This window comes from Ascaphus truei, chromosome 1 (genome assembly GCF_040206685.1).
Source record: "Ascaphus truei isolate aAscTru1 chromosome 1, aAscTru1.hap1, whole genome shotgun sequence".
Taxonomy (NCBI): Eukaryota; Metazoa; Chordata; class Amphibia; order Anura; family Ascaphidae; genus Ascaphus; species Ascaphus truei.
In genome coordinates, this window is record NC_134483.1 from 214521883 (window position 1) to 214535624 (window position 13742).

The 13742-nt window shown below is 50.2% G+C and overlaps 1 long non-coding RNA gene across 1 annotated transcript in view; it reads left to right on the plus strand.

Moving 5' to 3' along the window:
* The window catches only part of LOC142470255 (uncharacterized), a 10476-nt gene extending 1130 nt beyond the window's left edge, over positions 1 to 9346 (plus strand). Inside the window, exon 3 of the long non-coding RNA XR_012789256.1 lies at positions 9004 to 9346. This is a non-coding gene — a long non-coding RNA (uncharacterized LOC142470255). The remainder of the gene's footprint in view (positions 1 to 9003) is intronic.
* Positions 9347 to 13742: the final 4396 nt, after the last annotated feature.

Genomic DNA, 13742 nt, shown 5'->3' on the forward strand with positions numbered 1-13742 from the left:
CTCTAACTGACTCTGTGAACTAACGTGATGCTCGCTGCTACTATGGGCCGTCCCTACAGCACAGCAACCTTAAATGGCTTCAGGGGAAACTCATAGGGGCCTACGGGGTAGACTGTCCTATGCAGGTGGGTCACTGACCCCCTGCACCCACACTACCTCACCCGGGTCCCCTCTGATTAACTCCTACCTACTACTCCCAACACCTGCAGCAACGCACTGCAACCTTAAATGGTGCCCTCTTGTCAGCCCTCACAGCACTGACAGCTGTGACCTGGCAAGATTGCACACACACGAACCTAAGGGCAGGGTCCCTAACCTTCCTGCTCCCAGCTCCAACTGCCGTTCTCCGCGCGCGAAATTTATCTTTTCCTCTCTGTGCAGGGAGATACTCCAGCCCTATTGGCTCCCTGGCGTCACGTGGGGCGCTGCGGAGGCTCATGGGACTTGTAATCTCTTCCAAGAGCCTTCCCTGGTAGGCTAGGGTTCGCGCGCTCCTGTCTGCGCATGCGCGAGTCTCCACTGGCCACCTCAACTCCCTGACTCTATCTGCGCATGCGCGATCCCGCGCACGCTCGCGCAACCCGTCATGGCTGCCCCCGCTAGCCGGGTACGCCTCCGAGCGCTCGAAGCGCTGCCTGCACTGGCCCCCACCCTCGTGTTTTGCCGGCGGGTCCGTCGCTGCCTCCGGCGGCACCCGCGACCGCTCGACACTTCGGGAGGGGGGTCTCAGGGACATGGAGGGCACTGGGGCTACACTCCCCCTGGTGAAAAATCCAACATCCCCGCTTGGGGAACGACGTCAATCGGCATAAGTTTACACAATAAAAATGCACAACTTTTGACTTTACACAACCGGGTACAATGCAGTGCACACATGATAACCGTGGCCAGCTGAGGGTTAGCTGCTTGCTGAGACCATTGGTGGGGTGCCCCTAACTGATCATGTGGGGGTACCTCACTTTTACGTTTGTGAGCTTCCCCCAGAAGAATCTCTTGGAGAGCACGCTCTGGGGTAGCAGTCACAGGGTCCTTATTACTTCCTTCCCCTGGTGGACGGAATAGTACCATGTCTCTGCGCCAGACATTTACCCGGCCATCCGCGGCATGGATGCGATAGGCCAGGAGGTCTTGACCTTTTCCACGGTCCACCACATGGTGAATGAGGCGCTCCCTTTTGGGTTTAAAGAAGGCAATGTTCACTAAATCCCTCGCCACACAGTCCTTGTCCCTACATACTTGCGAGGCTTCCACTGGGAAGCGAGCAATGGGCAATGTCTCTGTTTCATTCTGCAGGGGGTAAAGGGTAGATAGATACCTTACCACTGCGGGGATTCACGGTGGCCAACAGGTCCTCGGGGACGCTGTCAGTTCCCACCTCGGGTGTCTCGGGACCTGTCCCTGGCACTTCTGGGGCAGTCCACTTACTTGCTGGAACCTCAGGAGCGTTGGATCCCAGTCCTGGGACCACTTGTGTTGGAGCGCACGGGCTCACACTCAGATCAGGAGCCGGTGGGGGGTAAGGAGGTTCCTCACCACTCCGCTGGCTTGCACAGGGTTCCTCTGGAACACTGTCAGGTACCATCTGTGCTTCACTGGACATCACAATGAGGCTGACTGTTCTCTCCGCCTGGACGATAGGCGGTAGGTACGGGTCCACTTGCACCACTGGACAGCTACCTTCTAAGGAGGAAACCTCCGCCAGGACGCGATGCCGAGTGGAGCCATTTGCCCTGGTGGCCAGACTTAAGGAGCTATCGTGCTCCGCGGTCACCTGGAGGCTCACACCCAACACCCCTGGGGCAGTCAACTCACCCTTGTCGTCGTCAGCAGGTACTGATCCCAAGCTGGAGACCGATGGTACCATTGTAGAGGACCGGACTGGCCACAGTAGGGCACACGGGCCCACATACGAGCAAGCGGCAGCATCTGGATACACCTCGTCTAGGGCACACGGTGTCACGGTGACTTTATGACAGGCTGTAATTTACACCAAATATATATATACTATATATAACTGGGTTGAACTGGGACGAGACTTAGATATGATAAAATATAATTTATTCCTTGATAAAGGTGAACACAACAGATATACAACTAACAGGCAAAATATGGACACTTACTTAAGATGGAATGATGAAACAGTCCCATCTGGACTGGCAGTTCATACAGCAATCTTCATAATCATCAAGACACCAAAGACATGAAAGACCTCTGGCATGAAGACATTGCATAGCATTTCTCTCAGCAATCAAGATGGTATAGAAGAACACAGGATAAAGGGTTGACCACAGATGATATACCTTTTGTAACCCTATCCTTAACATTAAGTACAGGTGATTGGTTTTCAATTACCTCTAGCCACTCACTAACATGGGAACACATTTTGATCCATGCCCCCCTGCTAGTTGACACATGCGCATTAGAACTCTGGGGTCTCATTTCTGTAGCACCACATTTGCATCAGGGATGCCAGCCAGTCTACTAAACGGAATTCCTGGCAGGATACGCTTTGTTGTAAGGTGTTAAATGGGACACTTAAAGACTGCTCTGGTTTGAGCCGTCTCTGCCCTCAGGTAAACAGTAAGGGTGACAAAATCCTTTGAACAATACTTAAGTCCTAGACATTGGGTCGCCTCTCTGGCCAAATGCTACCCTGGTATGCAAAGGAATTTCCTCTGGGTTTTATCCCTGCTTTGGGACACAGTATTAAAGATAAAACACAAACATATTAAAATATCCGGTTCCGTTGGGTCCAGAGGGTCCAAACTTCCCAGTTCTCAATGCCGGAACTGGGACACCCTATGGTCCAATTTGCGACTTGCTACGACCTTCAGAACCGGAGTTACACAATTACACCTTAAACCGTTTCCTATTTTAATACAAAAAACTCAGCTGTAAATTAAATCACGGTTTTTCACTAAATCCCCATTGAAAACAACGGGCTCCGCCGCCATAGACTTTCAATGGCAAACCACCGCCGTTGGCGGCTATGGGAATCCGCCGCCATAGACTTTCAACGGGGCGACGCCGCCGTTGAAGTCAATGGGGGTTTTCCGCCATAGCCGGTCAATGGAGATTGGCCGCCATTGGAGTCTATGGGAAAAGTCCCGAACTTTCAAGGGGGTCCATACTCCGTCGGGTTGGTCCAAGAGGGTCAAGGATGGTTCTGCAGCGATGCCGGAGCAGTGACTACAGGTACCCCAAACCCTGATCCTCTGGACCCTCCGGAACCGGAGCTATGGATTCCTAAATTTCAGCTTTTCACACTTAGCCGTGTTCTTGAACTGTTTCTGCCGCCGCCATTGGAACCTATGGTGCGACCCGCTCTTCTCGGTTCGACCCTTATCGGGGGTCCAGGATTCGGGGACCCGGTGGTGGTCGAGTGGGGGGAGGCCTAGGAACTAGGGGCAAAAAGAATTTTATTTCTAGGTGCTCTAGAACTGTTTATTCCCACGCCACTTGTCGTTGAACTTGGCTAATAAGTGATCAAAGCTCTCTTTTAGAAAAAGTATCCGCTTTGCGGTTTTGCTGTTTGGACGGTAGCCAACTCGTTCCTGGAAAGCTCCTTCGAGGAATCTCCATTGAAGTCAATGGGCCCATTGACTTACAATGGGAAACCGCCGCTCCTCCTCTCGGACGCCATCTGATATAACAATAAAACCTGGGAACGGGAATACACATTTTCATGTTATAACAAGGGTTAAATCACATTTCTGGACCTCAGCCCAGTTAACCCCTTGTCTCCCTGGTGAGGTCAGGGGGTGGCCAATTGTGGTGTAACCCCTTTAATCCCGGGCCAAATCCTCCCCATCGTCACACACAGACCCACAGCAGGCTCTGTATCCGCCGAGATAGTTGGCTCGGTGACTTCACTAGAGTGGTCTGCCGGCAGGCGCATCACCCCGAGTGGTTGGTCACTGGAATCACCAAGAGAGGATGGGGTAGAGACACCTTACCCTGTGATTCCGGAATCTGCGGTTCTGTGTGGAACCGAGTCTAGAACCGGGGTTATAGCACGTGGAGCCTCCAAAACTTCCGTGGTTGAGGTAGAGGGGTTTGCTACACCGACTCAGTATTGAAGTTGACCGCTTCTTCCTCTGCGGGATCTGCAGCAGTGTCTGGAACATCACTTTGGACACACAGGCCCCCTGAAGCCTCTGGGATTAAGACAGACTGATTAGCAGTGTAACTCACTTCAGCACCTAGGTCAGGCTCCTCCTCTGGCAGTTCTGTTAGCTGCAGCAGTCCGGGTTTCAGGAACTGCATCTCGCAGTCTGCACACTTGGGCCCTCGGGTCAATTCACCGATGGAGCAATCACAACCGCTCAGGCGGCAGTGCAGGCATCCTTCCCCATCTACCACTGTTGTCGTGAGCACTAATGGTAACCTAGATAACTCGTCAATCCAGCCACCAGTCACATTCCAGTCTTCTATTACACATGGGCACACTACCAGGGGCAAGCCTAACGTTGGGGCCCGTATGACTCTATACAGCCGAGGGTGTATGTCGCTGCATCCGTTAACTCTCTTATGGTGAACAGAAGTGGGAAAAAAAGGGGGGAAATAGTTGCGCCAAACTTGTATAATCGGTGTAAAGCTATAGTCCCACACAAAGTGTAACCTGCTGCCAGAGTCTCTGTAGAGGTGATTCACAAACCTCTATATTGAACAGTCTTTGGAAACGGGATGGATCCTCCTTCGCTTGTCTCCACTTGTGACTCAGGAGTACATGTAAAATAAGGGAAAGGGGGTGAGGGGACACATTCAGGGGTACCAGGAGTGTAGTAACAAATATATAGCTGTATATTTAACCACACTTACATGGGAATATGAGGTCTTCTGTGGTAGTTGAGAGGACTCTGGGTGTATGTTAACCAACAGATCTTCAACTCGGGATGGGGGGGGGGGGAGAGGGGGGCCTCTTAATGGTTCAAGCGGCCAATATTTATTGGCATAAGGAGGAGGTGTCTCCAGACTCCACAGAGCGTCCTTCCAAAAGATTGGTGGTTTCTTGTGGCGTCCGTTCCAGCTGATAAGATGGTGTATAAGGATCCGGTTTAACAACAGGGGGGAACTTGTGCACAGACCGGACTTCCTCCCGTTTGTCTTTCTCCAGCTCCAGCTAACGCCTTCCGCGCACGCGCATGCACTCCGGTCGTGGTGCTGGACAGACTGGAAAAATGCCTTCACTCCTCTGTACGGTGGCCTGTGATGCCCAAAAGTCAGACGCGTTTCGCTAGATGCTTCCTCAGTGACCGTACAGAGGAGTGAAGGCATTTTTCCAGTCTGTCCAGCACCACGACCGGAGTGCATGCGTGTGCGCGGAAGGCGGTAGCTGGAGAAAGGAGAAAGACAAATGGGAGGAAGTCCGGTCTGTGCACAAGTTCCGGGAGTTCCCCCCTGCTGCTAAACCGGATCCTTATACACCATCTTATCAGCTGGAACGGACGCCTCAAGAAACCACCAATCTTTTGGAAGGACGCTCTGTGGAGTCTGGAGACACCTCCTCCTTATGCCAATAAATATTGGCCGCTTGAACCATCAAGAGGCCCCCCTCTTTCCCCCCCCCCCCCATCCCGAGTTGAAGATCTGTTGGTTAACATACACCCAGAGTCCTCTCAACTACCACAGAAGACCTCATATTCCCATGTAAGTGTGGTTAAATATATAGCTATATATTTGTTACTACACTCCTGGTACCCCTGAATGTGTCCCCTCACCCCCTTTCCCTTATTTTACATGTACTCCTGAGTCACAAGTGGAGACAAGCGCCGGAGGATCCATCCCGTTTCCAAAGGGTGAACAGAAGTGGCTGATTGCTTCTCAAGGCGCTCTCTCCCCCTGGTGGACTCTAGAGGAGGGGCACTTTCTATCAAGGAATAGTTCTGACTCGGTGCTAAGCCACTCGTGTTGCAGGGGTGGGGCTTAGGGTTTCCCGCCAATCCCGGACAACTTTCTGCAAGGTAATTCTCCTCGAGCACAGCAGCACTGGCACGCTGCCAACTTGGGGAAAGTTGCCATGGCGCTGGGTCGGAGTAGACTAAAGGGTAACCATCAGGGGGGCACCCTGGCATAAACAACATGGACGGTGCATCTGACAGGCATATATCCCACGTGTATGTCACCACAAACAGCATCGAGCTCCACGTAGACGTGGGGTCATCATCTACATCTATAATAAAGGCGTTCTGCCACCCGGGGATTTTATGCAAATGATCACAGACTTCCTCATCTGATATATTGGCGGGAAGGCCTTCTACGGCCACTACACGGCGGGGGCTAACATCTATCCTCAAGGCCCAGGCGAGGACCTCGTGTCCGGACTTTACAAACATGGTGGACAATTTGACAAAAAAATGGAACGGCACCCCAGGTCTGAATCTCAGCACCGCCTCCAAATGTAACTGGTATTCCCTCTATCCCAATCACAGATACCGTGTGTGTGGGTGGAAACCTATGTGTTACTAGGTGTGGTGCAGTATACCTGTCAGGCTCACAGGAGGTCTGAGCCTCCACCAGTGAAAGCCTGGGGTGAATCCTCTGGAACGTTCTCGAGTTCAGCGCCTCCACCTGTGTAGGGTTCTAGGGATGTAGAAGGTTGCCTACACAGGACCCGCATATACAATAACCACATACACAGGAATGTATATAACCACTTTACTAATATATGCAGGCAATAACACCACTTATAACATTCCCCACACTATGTCCACAGCCCAACCCCTTTGTCCCGTGGTCAGCGCTGCCACTATGTGTAGTTGTGATATGTTAGGATACGTTGGTGCACATAGGAAGATACCTGCCGAGCGCTCCTGCACTCGGGCCTGCATGCGACTTCGAAAAGGATCTGCCGCTTGGTGATCCCGTCTGATCCGATGTTTCCACGCATGGGTCCGCCAGGGGCGATCCCACCCTGGAGATAGTCTCTGTCTCTGTGGGCACAGACTTGAGCCCAAGTCTGTTCTCTGGGAGCGCAGCGTCCGCTGTGTCCCTATCTAACACTAGTACTACTGTGACAGGGTCCCTAACCTAGGGCCTGTCCCTGTAGCACCACAAGCTGGGGAGTGAAGACCTATCTGGGGCCTAGGGGGTTACTGGCCTAATCCGTTCCCCTAGCTCTTCCCGGTCCTGACTGCTAACTAATGCTCCCAGCACCTGCAGCAACCCACTGCACTAACTGTACCTGCAGCAACGCACTGCAACCTGCTTGATACCTGCAGCAAATGGCTGCACACACACTATGCCTTTTTGTCAGCACTGACAGCCATGACACTGACAAAGCTGCATCTCACACGCACCTAAGGGCAGGGTCCCTAACCTAGGGGCCTTCCCTATGAACTTACCCACTAACCTAGTGGGGAGTGGGGCCTACCTGGGGCCTGGGGTTTCTCTGGCCTAGTACAGCAGAGCCCTGCTCTGTGAACACTACCTTCACCAATCTCTTCCTGGATCCAACTGACAAAAACCCTGTCTGCACACAACATTGTTGCAACTCTGCAGCATGAGAATCTGCCAGCTCTATTGGCTTCAATGCTGCCTGTGACCAGGGTGAAAGTGCAGTCCCGAGAGGCTGCTGGGAATTGTAGTCCTTGGCAAAGCTCTTTCCTATGGGGACCGCGTGCGCGATCTTTACTGCGCATGTGCGACGCTGTAATTGCCGCCGCTACGCCTAACTGCGCCTGCGCAACCTCCCAGAGCTCCGGCACACTGGCAATGGCCACCGCTACCCTGGCCAACCTCTGCGCATTGCCCGAACCTCGCGCCGCAACCAAGATGGCGGTGCCCGCCGGGAGAAGTCGCCGTCCCCTTCCCCCACTGCCACAGGGGTAAGGCAGGGGGCAAAGGAAGATCAGGGGAACCGGGGGTGACCCCCTTACATACAATTTTATTGTAATTTCCCTGGTCTGCCGCGCTACCGCTCACAGTCGTGTGTGTCCGTAGTATAGAAACGTCTGGCTAACACAGCCAATTCTAATTGACCGCGCACACTATATTACAGGCCGACGTCACATGATGGTGACGTCAGACGTACCCTACGTACGTTTCACCGTGACGGGTTTCATCGGGGGCCCCCGATGAAACCCGTCACGGTGAAACGTACGTAGGGTACATCTGACGTCACCATCACGTGACGTCGGCTCATCGGAGTGGTGTGGGCTTGTGTACCGTCTGGGCGCTTCGTAGACTGCATTCGTGGGCAGCAAGAGCACCCAGACTTTAGTGTCAGTTTGTTTTAATAAAGAGTCTGTGTTCATATTCATTTAGTAAGAGGTTAGCTACCTAGATAGAGCTAGGGCTATTTACATGCCTGCTCTAGACATAGATATTCATCTATACAGCTAGGATTCATTTATCCCCCCTCTTACTCCTTGTAAGCTTATAGTTATCCCCAGTGGTCGACAAATCACCAAAAAATCTACTCGCCACACAAAAAAATCTACTCGCCACCTAGTACCAAACGTGTGCTGCTTGGGCCAATAGGAGCTCGCCACGATGTTAAATCCACTCGCCCGGGGCGAGCAAATGTATAGGTTTGTCGAACACTGGTTATCCCCATTCAGCCTCTTTTTAGGATTTGATTGCAAGGGACTAGTGATATAACAATATCCTTACTATACTTACCTGTGTGACACTTCTCCTACACCTATAGACCATCAAAGGGTTAAATAGACTGACAATAGGGTTTATATATAATTACCCTATGTACTACCCCACCTCTCCGGTCTTTTATTATTTTAATTAACTTTTTGTCCTGTATTTATGGTTACTCCAAACAGTTTCATTTTAAGATTATATAATAAATATTAAGTTTTAATTAGGGTGTACTCTCTTAGTGCCACAATATAGGGATTCTGCCTTTCCTCTCACTTAGTCTATTATCTACTCCCTGTGCGCACCACCCCTCCTCTACACTGTTTGGTGTATTAATCCCTCTTCATTCGCTTGAGCAGGGTATTTCTGCTATACTACAATTGCAGATTGTATCCGTTTACATATATCCAGCAGGAGAAGAAGACAGAAGACCACCAGAGTGGCGCTGGGCGGCAGTCAGAGGAGTTGAACAGCGGGAGCAAAGCAGGGCGGCAGAGGAGGACGGCCGGGGAGGAGTGCTTTCCAGCAGTCCGACCCGGAAATCTTCACTGACTTCTCCGGCGGTATCACCCGGCGGCCGGCATCTCACCCTGCATGGTCTCATCAAAATGGCGTGTTGCCATGATGACGTGACATTGCAGCGTCACATTGCCATGATAATTGGCCGCCCTGCTGCAACAACGTGGCCATTTGACGTCGCAGAGCCATTTTGACGGACCATGCAGGGGGAGATGTCGCCGACAGAGAAGGAAAGAGAGTTAAATATATAAATAAAAACATTTTTAAAAAGGAAGTCTCTGGGTTATCATTGATCAGAAAAAAGGTGGCACCCGGGTTATGGGTAGCAAGAACCGAAGTAGAAGTAGATAGCAGGCCAGCAGAGAATAGAGCAGGGGTTCCCAATTTTTTTTACATTGTGTATCCGCTAATAAATATTTGTTTAGCAAACCCCCTGATGTATAAATCTTATTGCCTACTCATCAGACTATAGCTCACAAAACTGTTTGACCAATTCCAGGCAGTATAGTGTCCTGAGTTTGTGGGGGAACATTCACACCCCAAACTGCACCTCAGTGCATAGCATTGGTGGTACAGCTGTCAATTACTGTGAGAGCTTCCAAAGTCACGCCCCACAATGCCTGGCCTCTGCGGATGCAAAGCATTGTGGGGAGAAACTTTAGAGGCTCCTGCTGTATTTGACAGCCATACCACCCACGCTAAGGTGCAGTTTGGGGCTTTATTAAGTGCAGGGTCTCCACACAGGTTCAGGAACCCACCTTCTTGGATTCACTATTACAGATTTATTTTGGTGAACCCCTTGGAGACACCTAACTAACCCCTTTAGGAATTACTGGCAAAGATCAGAGCAAGGAAGGTTTCTAGGATGGAAATGTTGGCACTCCGTGGCATTTTGTCTATTCTATTACTAAGTATATTAATATATTTTCATGAGCTCTTCTCTTGTAGTGTGCTATTTGGTTGTACATCTTTTTGAGCTCCTTTTTTATCATATATTACAGCAGTAGTACTCTGTCTCACTTGTGATGCCCTTATTCATAGGATGCAATGGATTTCTTTGGATGAGTTATGATTAGTACTCCTTTTACAGACTATGCTTTTTTTTTACTAATTTTTGTTACTCATCCCTAAAAATCATATATATTTTGGGGGAAAAGCATAGCTTTGAGGTAATATTCCCCCTGATATAAATTAGGTTGTAAGCTCTTTGTGTCTGAGATTTGTACCACAAACTTCAGGAAAACGGGGGTCCTTGAGTTGATCTGCCTCTGAATGGAGAATTGTTTGTCAATCAAGTGTTCTCTTTACCCATATCCTACTCTGTCCTTATCAGAGACCCAACAAAGTTAAGGAGAGTGGGGAATCTGGCTTTTCAAGCACTTGCTGAACACACAATGATCACACAAAAAGGGAGTAGCCAGAGGAAATCAAACTTCTAACTTTATTAAATACACTCAAAAATACTTTTAGGTGCCAGATTTGGATATAAAATGACCCAGGTGAGACGTCTTAAATATTTTACTGGAATTAGTTGACTTTAGTCGTAGGAGGGATTGCTCATTTACATGTGTACTTGTAGATGTCGCATGTTTAAGGGGTTACATTTTGGTGAGTGATTACTTCTTTTTACCAAAACCCAACACCTATAAGTAGTTTGAATTAATTTACAACGAATACGTTCGTTTGAAAACATGAGGAGCTGAGATTTCGTTCCCTCTGGCTGTTATATTTTGTCTGATGCACAAATGTTAAATTATTTGTGTCCCCTCCCTCATTTCCAAAGTGAGGTGTTGCAATGGGGTCATAACTCCAAGATGGCTGTTCACCCGGGGGTTAGGAAGACTTGCGATTTCCTCTAATGACGTACAGGAGTTTGTGGCAGCCTGTATTATATGCGCTCAGATGAAGGTGCCAAGGATGTTACCCTGTGGATTGCTCCAGCCATTGCCCGTTCCCACCCACCCGTGGACCCACCTTTCCATGGATTTTATTGGGGAGCTGCTTCCTTCCAGGGGTAGGATTACCATACTGGTTGTGGTCGACCGATTTATACGACAGGTCAGTTTTGTTCCTCTCAGGAAGCTACCCACAGAGTGAACTATCGGAGATCTTTATTAAAGAGATATTCCGCCTCCATGGAGTCCCGACGCATATAGTCTCGGATCGCGGATCCCAATTCATCTCCAGATTTTGGAAAGCCTTCTGCCAAAAATGGGTATCTCCCTACATTTCTCTTCTTCCTACCATCCCAAGTCCAATGGCCTCACCGATAGAGCCAACCAGTCCTTAGAACAATTCCTCCGCTGTTTTGTTTCTGAGCTACAGGACGACTGGGTTGATCTGCTAATGTAGGCTGAGTTTTCCCGCAATTCCATGAAGCACGATTCAACACTGGAATCACTGTTCTTCTGTGCCTATGGGTACCATCCCGCTGCCCTTCCTCCTTCCAGTCCCCTCTCCGGAGTTCCTGCAGTGGATGACAAAATCCAAGAACTTCATTAACTCTGGAAAAAAATCCCGGGCAACGCCGGGTCTCTCAGCTAGTACATATTAAAAGACACCCAACCCCCCCCCCAATACATATTAAAAAGACCCTCACTCCCGCCAATACATATTAAAAAGACCCCCACTCCTCCCAATACATATATATGTTAAAAAAAGAGTTACCTTGTGGATGGTCAGGCCGGGCCCGGCGTATGCGGGGATGGGCGGTGTCTGCGGGCGGCCCGGCGGCCAGCACTGCAAGTTGGCCCCAACTCTCACCAGGCCCAGCTGCCATCGCGGCCAGACCCCCGCTCTCCATCAGCTGCCTGAGGCCTGGTCTCCCTCACTCTGCCCCACATGCTTCAGACGTCATCGCACGTCGGGCCTCCCTCTCATGCCGGCGCGCACTGGAAGTGGAAGCCCAGCTTATTTCTGGCGCGCTGACATCAGAGAGAGTCGTCGCGCGCCAGCGGTGGAAGCTCGGCGTGGGACAGAGTGGGGGAGAGCAGACCTGCAGGCAGCTGATGGAGAGCCGGGACCCAGCCACGACCAGCAGCCAGACCTGACTAGAGGTCGGGGTCAACTTGCAGCGCCGGCCAGCCGAGCCTCCGGGCCTGGGACACCTGCCCCTTTTGTCCTCCCCTGTCGGCAGCCCTGCTATCAAGTGTCACAAAACTGGAGCTTTGCTCCACAAATGCTGCAACTTACTGTACATCATTTTGACTCTGATACACTTTGATTGTAAGAGGAGTTGGGGAAAGGTTTGTCAGCATAATTATATAATTATATGTATCAACATTTGTATCTACAACTAATGCATTGTTCAGTTTTATTTGCGTCAATTAAACCGTCCAGGCTTAGCTGGTGTTAACCACAAGAGAATTGCTTTAAGTACAAGACACAAGTTTAAAGATACCAGTGGTGCAAACTGATGGAAATGAAAGGTTTTGCTTAGTGTTAGGCCGTGGCCATAGTAAAAGCTACGGCGTGACCGACATTGCTTGCTCCGAAAACAAAAGGCAGGAAGGCAATGTGCATGGCCATAGACCACGCACGCATGAGAGCGCCGAGGCGGCCATACCTTTGTTTGAATTTGCCGTGCAACAGCCGGGTCACGTGTGCAGTTCAGCCAACAAGGGCGAACTGCTGACGTGATGTCATGGGCACGCCCTAAAGCACACACTTGCCACGCCCCCCATTTCACAGGCCCACATAGACATTAGGTGAGACAATCCAGTTGGAGCTCACCTCGTGAGGAGGATCAGGACCCTAAGGAGTGAGGGGATTGATGTTGGAGGCCCCGCGGCGTGGGACCTGACTGTCCTGTATCTGCCAGCAGTACCTGAGTACAGGAATGCCCAGGGAGGAATATAAGTGCACCAACGATCCACACAGGGGTAACGCTACCTCATACTTTGGGTGGAACTGTTCTACGGATACCGGGTGTTTAGGTGCCTAAGGCACCCTCAGTACTTTGGGAGAATCAAACCAGGGTGTTGGGTATTGTATTGTAATATTGTATTGGGATATTGTATTGTGGGTGTGTTATTGTTATAGCGTGAGTAGTAAAGAAGTTATATTATACTCTGTGTATAGTGGTTATTGAGTCCTATGTGGGACCATCCCGCTCTGCTGGGATCTCTAATAGGTGGAGGCACTGCACCAAACAGAAAGAGAGCGATCACCTCAGGCTCCCAGAAGCAGAGGTTTAGGCCTCCTGCTTGCAACAGGTACAGCAGCACACGTATTTCCCTTAGTCCTAGGGAAAGGGGGCCACATATGCATTTAGCATAGGGACATGCTACTTAGACTTACCTTGACTTTGGTTAGCAAGCTTGTCATTATTTGATCCAAGGATGTAACCAAAAGTCTCCCTTGTCTTACAGATTTAGGTTTGATTATGTGTATTTATTTCCCCATTTATTGTTAGCCCAATGGGAGAAGTGCAGGGATTCGCTTTCTGTCTTATGGATCATGTGTCATCTTCACACATTCACACATCTAAACAGTGTCTACTACGTTCACAGCACATCTTGTTTCTTTTTTCTTCTATAGTGGTGACTGTGTAAGCAGCGATGTTCAGAGACATTTTGAAGGCATGAGTCCTTTCTTTCCTTGGGTGTCTGGGAGATAAAGTGACTTGCACA